Source organism: Habropoda laboriosa, unplaced genomic scaffold (assembly GCF_001263275.1).
Source record: "Habropoda laboriosa isolate 0110345459 unplaced genomic scaffold, ASM126327v1 scaffold97, whole genome shotgun sequence".
Lineage (NCBI taxonomy): Eukaryota > Metazoa > Arthropoda > Insecta > Hymenoptera > Apidae > Habropoda > Habropoda laboriosa.
The window spans coordinates 500,469-506,921 of record NW_017100220.1 but is presented as its reverse complement, the minus strand read 5'-3'; positions in this window follow the sequence as shown (position 1 = coordinate 506,921).

The window sequence follows — 6,453 nt, the reverse complement described above, 5'->3', positions numbered from 1 at the left end:
AATATTCCGTGGAGCAATTATCCGATCGCTCAGTCACCCGTACTTGACGTTTCGTTTCTTCGAACAGAGCGAGCTTAATTGTTCCGGAAAAACGAAACAGAGAATTTGTTTACCTACAGCGGAGGAACAAAGTAGCGAATGTTCAATTGAGATTATCGTTGCCGACGAAGGAACGATACAGGCGTTATTTGACTCGATTCTTTTCATCGTTATGCAAAGGGAAAGTGTAAAATTCGACGAGATTGTGACTGTTATTTGTTTAGTTTCTCTAAAGGTGGTTTAATCGATCTCCGCTACCCTGTTTTCCCCTTCAGCGAACTCCGATTGTCAGCCTAACCCTGGCCAATAATCGATCGACGATTGATCGGCCTTCGAACGATGAAATATCGCGCAACATACTCGCGTCGGTCCAAGGTCTTATTATTAGTGGGTCAGTCGGCAGCAGTGAAACCGTTTTGGCCAATCAAGCGTAGATAATCGCTTCATTCGCACGATTTTTCGACGAACAATTTGTAATTCTCTTTTCTGGCGATGCTGATCGATCCGAAGAAAGTGAAATACTCGTAGGATGGTCGTAATCTGTGCATTAAGTCTTTAATAATAAACGAACACTTCAAAAATATTTCCATAATTTCAAAGAATTACTAAGAAAAAAGAAGAGTTTTCCAATAAAAATACAAAAGGCTTGGTAATCTTTCGTGAAACAGTTTAATTAATATTTCATTCTGCTGAGCTTCTATTTTGGATAAAAGAAACTGAAATCTTCCTACTGAGTCATTAATAATAAACGAAGACTTGAAAAGTATTTAAATAACTTTAAAGAAATATTTAGAAAAAGAATGTTTTCCAATAGAAATACAAAAGGCTTGGCCATATATCGGGAAGCAATTTAATTAATATTTTATCCTCTCGAGTTTCGTCTGGATGTCGAAAATAGCGGAGAAAATCGAGATATATTCCCAGCGAATCTCGACGAACGATAAACGAGAAACTGAGCGCGATCACGAAAATCAACTGGATATGATTTTTCGCGCTCTGCCTGAAAGTCTGAACGTCACCGATTCCCGGGCAACGAATTGATTAGCGAATTCTTATTGAGAGGCAGAAACGGCCCGTCCCGTTATCGACGTGATAAAACGATTTATTTCGCGCGCCAGCCAGATTAAACTTCTCGCACCTGTCGGTGTCATGGCCTGGCGCGTTCTTCCTCGTTTATTTTCGCGAGCTTTAGCTTCTTGACTTCCTGAACATTGCCGTTGAAATTGAAAAATAGTCATTGACGAATGAAAATTAATCTTTCCGACGTGGTTCAATTTTTCTCTCTTCGCTTCCAACACTTTCGCGATCGAATTATTCTTCTTTCAAATTCGTTACTTATTGCGTCTGTATTCAGATCAATTTTCGTTGGAGTGAGTGAGATTGGTCACGAAAAGGGTTAAAATCGATGCAAAGAATGGGATAGAATTTTGTGTAGTAGATTTTGCAGGTGAAATTCGTCAGTTTCGATGTTTATTCCATTTTCATGGACTTGGCGTGTAATTTGTTCTTGAAAAGGTAAATGTTTTACGAAGAACAGTAGCAATCAGCTTTTAAGAATATTAGATTCTTAAAATAAGCTTCCTCATTTGCGACACGAATAATTTTTCCATGTTATATCCATGGACAAAGTGGAAGGTTGCTGTTACGTAAAATGTCGCCGTGCCACGGTATGTAACGAGCAGAAACAAAAAAATCCGCAGTAAACTGAAAAATAAATTTCCCGATTGTCTTGATGATTCTCCTTCGAGACAAGATCTCGCGGTTTTCCGGGATCTGTGGGAGAAGAAGTATCTTCCGAAGGACGTGATCGAAATCTTTGTTAAACGTGAGATATCTTCGATTTGTATGCAAAAGGCACATCGGGAAAATGATTGAAATGTTTGAAAAAATTGAATTTCGTAACAATACTTGGTTTAGTGCCTTTAATTTTATATTTTTATTTCACTTTACGTAAACATTTCATTAACTAATATTTGAATAAATAATGCAAATTTTTCTCTGAGATTAAAAACATTCTCATCTATACCAATTTTTATCAGATTTATTTTATTTTTTCAATTTCTATTTTATTTCTCCCATTTTTGTCACACAAACCTTCTCATGTACTAAATTTTTTTTAATCAAGAAGTCAATTAGAGAACACTATTCTATCCCTCTGCAATTCCCTCATAAATATGTTTCATTAATTCACATTTGAAAAATAGAACTAGTTTGCTTTCTTTCTAATACTGTTCTCGCTATAAGGAGAAGAAATTAGTCTCCTCTAAAATGAAAAAATTCATTTTTCTTCTTCCATTCTTGTCATTGGTATTTATTTAAACCTTTCCGCGTACCAAATGTTTCAAATAAGAAGTCAATTAGAAAAAAAATGAGTTTAACCAAAATTTCTTCATAAATATTATACTTCGTTAAATTACGTTTGAAAAATAGAATTATTTTACTTTTTTTCTAGTATTGCTCACAGTATAAGAACAACAAATGACGATCTCACTGCTAGTTGATTCCAAATCGTGTAAAAATCGTTCTAAAATCTTGAGGATATTGAAGTGTGTTCGGAAGATGAAGTAGCAACGCTGAAATGCGAACAATCATAACTCCCAATTCTAACTGACACGGTGAGGCGTCGCGACGCTATAGATCCTCAGGCCACAGCTGAACACTGTACTCCGACCTGTGACATTGTAATTAGTTCGCCTCCTAATTCTCGATTATGGAAGGGTCCAGGGACTCGTGTTTCAGTGACCTTGGACACGAGCGTGTCCATGGTGGGCGGCGATTATTTAACACGACGGCATAATCGTCGTCGACGTAACGACTGCGTAATTTACAATGTTACGTTATGAGCTGTTCCCTCTACAGTGCCATCCATGTCCTTGAATTTCTCTTTACGGGCGTCTAATAAATTCGATTGTATAGCAGATATACTTGGATGTTTTCATTCGATTAATCCGCCAATAGACGTACCATACAACTCTTCCAAGTGTTCTCTGGGACGATTCGTGCAAGTAGAACTTTTCGTTGAGAGAAACTTTGAGGTTAGGATGGAATTTTGAAATTTTTTTATATTTGAAGTATTCGATTCTCTAATATTGAAAGTATTAGAATTTTTAATATTTGAAATATTCGATTTTCTAATATTGAAAATATAATAGATTTTTTAATATTTGGAATATTGGTTTTTATAATATTAGAAATATTGTATAAGGCGATGCAAGGTTAAGTACTTTTCGGTGACACAGTGTCACATCCAAACGAGTTAATTTTTTTAAAGTATTTAGTACTTACTATGATTTTCGAATACTTCAAATTATAGATTTTCAGTTTCATTTTGTAATAGTTTGAAACAAAAACTATTTCCACAAATATTTTTCAATAATTACTCCTTACATTCTCCATCTACTATAGAGACCTCATTATTAATACACTGACTATTGCATATTCACCACACGTGAACACATACTCGATAATGCATAATATAAGTAATATTATTGCGATACGAACAATAAATTTCATTTATGCAATTTCTAACTCGTAAAAGAATCTTCCACTGCTGAAGAGAATTGCTCAAAAAAATTCCTTAAAAACGACCATTATTTTTAATCGTACACAAATGTAAACAAAGTAATATAATATGTTTGTTTCTTTGCATCGATCGTTCCTTAAGTCAATAACACATACATAGTGGCTCGAAAGTAACTGTCTCGAAGATATGGAGTCACGAGCAACGGATCATGAACTTCAACTTGCCCTTGAAACGAGATTGCCAAACGCTGTTGCGGAAATCGCCAGAGGTCCTCGAGTCTACCTCACCTGATTCCACAGCGTGTGCTACCGTTCGAGGGGTAACCTGTCTCGCTGGAATATTACCGAGTAGATCTAACGATATGCAATAAAGCGAACGACGCGTAGTGGGACGCAGGGCGCAGTAGAATGGTACCGGTGGTAGTCAGACTAGCGGAAGCGGAGTCACTTGAATGAGCTTATCTGTTGCAATAAAGCGACGCTTTCTTGTTCTCGCAGCGTTGTTTCCACGCAATTCGATCGATTGTGATGGGGATTTATGTGTACGTGTATGGAGAAGTGCCTTTCGTTGCTGTTTTATGATGTTCGTTCAATTTGATGCATCGGAGAATCGACGGACACGGGAGAAACGGGAATGAAGTATTTGAAAGGTTGGAAGTTTGACAATATATAGAATGTAAAGTGTGAAAGTTTGAGTACTTGAAAATTTGAAAGTTTGGATGGTTGTGAATTTGAAAGTTGGAAAGTTTGAATTTTAGAAAATTTGGAAATTTGATAATTCGTAAACTTGAAAGTTTGAAAATTGGAATATATAAAAATGTGGAAACTTGGAAATTCGAAAGTTTAAAAATTTGACAGTTTGAAAATTTGAAAGTTAGAATATTTTGAAATTTGAAAATTCTACATCTTCAAATCCTGTCGAAAGATAAATTTAAAAACTGGTTTCACATGTGTGCTCACTCCTTACGTCGAAACTAGCAAACTCGTAAGAATTAACACGAACATAAGCACTTCAGTGCTACCGTTGACAGGCAAAGTTTGCGCACTTCGTTCTCCAGCCGCGAAAACCAATTCGCAGGAACACCATCCACTTCTGGCCACAAAAATCAGACAAACTTTTATCGATCTCCATTTTTGCCTCTCTTTCAGCGAAGTCCTTGAGCTGTTCAAAGTAAATTCGTGCTAAAGATAAGAAGCACACTGTTCTTTCGTTTTACATTTCGGACAAGACATTGCGCTCGTAAAAATTCGACCGAACTATTTCGTGTCACTGACAGCCCTCGAAACAAAAAAAAAACTAACGTTAAAAATACCGCGTTTGAAATTTTGCAAATTTAAATATTTGAAAATTTGACAGATTGAAAATTTGGAAGTTTGAAAATTTGAAAATTTGGAAGCTTGAAAATTTGAAAGATTGAAAATTTCGAAGTTTGAAAATTTGAAAGCTTGAAAATTTGGAAGTTTGAAAATTTGAAAGATTAAGAATTTGGAAGCTTGAAAATTTGAAAGATCGAAAATTAACAAATTTGAAAGTTCGAGAATTAGAATAACATCTTAGCCGTCGATCGACTATTGCTTAGCTGTACATATCGCGGCGACACTGTGGAAAAACAAGTAGAAAGAAGAAAGAAAAAGGTGGCAAGTCGAGTCGAACGAGCGTTCTCGAACGGCCACTGCCAAAAAGCCGATGTTGCAATCGCCGCGTTCTTTCGCTCCCGCTGCCAGCTCAGACCTCTCTGCCATCGTTTTAATTTAAGACACCCCTTCAAATGTCACGAATACGCATTCCGTTCTGCGCCGTCTCGACGTCGGATCGAAAACACACGGCGTTTTCCTCATTTTCGAAGAATCTCGATCGGTGAGTCACTTTTGGAACTTTTCGAAAGGACATTATGCAAGATGACTCGTAGAGAAGCTACATGTGGAAGATGAAACATGACGAAGTGACATCAACGATGTGATAATGGATTTCGTTCATTCAGCGGCGCTAAAAGAAAATATAAAAATACGAATTAAATTATTTCATTCTTAAAGGAGGATCTTTCTCGAATACTTTTTAAGGAGCATCTGATTGTACGAAAAGTTCTTCTGTTTCGGTACATTTTCGTAGTTTCTTTTGCATTCAGTATGACTCCGCTTAGAGTGATTCTAGAAGAATTCAGAGAACAATCCCGACGTTTTACAACTTTGTTATTCTCCTTCGATGTCATACTTGAACGTGCCTCCAAAAATAAGATCTAAACACTGCCACGCAGACGAGGATCAACAAACATCTCTCCGCCCAGACAAAGAACGCACAAGTATAAAGTCTAAAACAAAGGCTCTGTATTTTCATACTTTTTTTTCTTCGCTTCTTTGTCTACCTTCTTTACGTTTCTATTTGCTGTATGCTCCTGCGTGTCAGAAATGAGGTTTCTAAGAAGCATAACTATTTTTGCTCTCCATTAACCTTTCAGTCAGGATTTAAGAGATACGCGCAAGACTGTGAATTACGAACAGACTGTTACTTAATATCGTTAGTAGGTTAAAATTTGAAACGAGAAAAATACACTATTTAGCATGAATTTGTAATTTATTCAGACCATGCAGAAATTTTTCAGAAAATTCAGGGTAAAACAATTTTACACACTTTTCTTTGCTCTCTAGTGAATTGAGAATCTGCTAAAATTAAGGATTAGCTAAAAAAATATCCAAAATTATTGGCAATAATATTACGAATTTTCATATACTCACATCACACAAATGTGAAATTTGAAATGAGCAAAATACACTATTAAACAGAAATTTTTCATAAAATTCAAACCGACAATTTCACACACTTTTCCTTGCCCTCTAATGAGCCGGGAAACTGTATAAAATCCGAGATCAATGAAACGTGAAATTTTGGAAAAA